We start from the raw sequence: 1,546 nt of genomic DNA on the forward strand, positions 1-1,546 counted from the left end.
TACTACATTCACTGATCACTAACATATGAAATCACACCTTCCACCACAACACAAACGTTCTATATATATTTTCTATAGAGAGCAACACACGCATTATTATGTTGTGTTATTTCCTTTGAAAAAGCTGCACAAATTCTTACTAAATGTTGTTGATAAATAATACATAAATGTTGGGTGAGTGATTTCTATGCTTTTTTTTGTAAAGTGTACATTTTCTTGCTGTATTAATCTCTATCTCGTTGTCTGTTCGACCTTGAGTCATTTGGTATGTTAGAATTAGTACATATTATATTTCTACCTTTGTCTTAATATGTAGCATGTGAGCACTAATTTTTTTCTTGAAAGCACGATGAAAAATATTTTTAAAAATTTGGAGTTTTTTAAATATTGTTTTTGCTTTATATACGGATAATTTTTTTAAATATTTTTTTGTTCAGTTGTGTTTTGTGTTATACTACTCTCAAGGTCGAACTTACAGCGAAATTGAGTTTCTTGCAAGAAGTGTTTGCTTCACAAGGTTTAGCATGAAAATCTTTTATCATCACCACTAATATACTCGTCCTAGGTGTTGTTGCAATGTCTATTTGGCATATCTTATAAATAGCAGTTAATAAGTGTACAAAAATTTATTTATGTTCACTTGTTAATCGAAAAATAAATACATTTAAAAGGAAGACTTTCTACAATTATTTTTTTTAATTATCATTAAGCATTAACCTCAAATATTCACTAATTCGAAAGTTAAGATACTAATTTTTCTGCAATAACTTTTATTTTTAACAATACATGTATTTTATTAGCAGTATTTTTCCTATGCTTAATGGAGAGAATGTAAGCTATTTAATTTCTTTAGATAATGCACTCAAATGTGACATGACACTAGATAATTGAGCTTAATAATACTTAATAATGTTGCTCATCATGGTTGAAATTACATAAAAAGAAAAATACAAATGTCTAGTTTTGTTTAACCATATAATCAAAAAAAAATTTATGGAAGATAATTTCATTTAGTAATTGAACTCCAAATTATAGTATAATTTATAGAATAAAGTACTAAATTAATTATCTATATTTGAAAATAATTTTATTTTAGTCCTTAAAATTTAAAGTATCTATCTAAAAACATTTCATTTAATTAATTTTAATATAATTTTGTCGCGAAGTCAATGTTAAATCAATGTTAAATAATTAGTGAAACTCAGTTTTATATGCAAAAGACTTATATAACCAAATTCTTGAATTCTCAAGGGAGTTTTTCGTAGCCATCTCGAATAATGTTTTCCATGTACTTGAACCACTGACTTTGGCTTGCTGTAATACATCCTGTGGCTCTCGAATTTATACATCTTCTTTAGAAATAGACATTAATTTTTAATTTTTTTGGTGACTTCATTAATTTTTAATTTGATGTTAAATAAAAAAATTTTATATTCAAATATAACACCTTAAACCTTACAAACCAAAACAGAATTAGATCTAAATATAAAAAATAAATTTAATATTTTATTCTAGTTTATATTATATGAAAAGTACATCTTATTTC

The sequence above is a fragment of the Arachis ipaensis genome, chromosome B03 (assembly GCF_000816755.2).
Source record: "Arachis ipaensis cultivar K30076 chromosome B03, Araip1.1, whole genome shotgun sequence".
Taxonomy (NCBI): domain Eukaryota; kingdom Viridiplantae; phylum Streptophyta; class Magnoliopsida; order Fabales; family Fabaceae; genus Arachis; species Arachis ipaensis.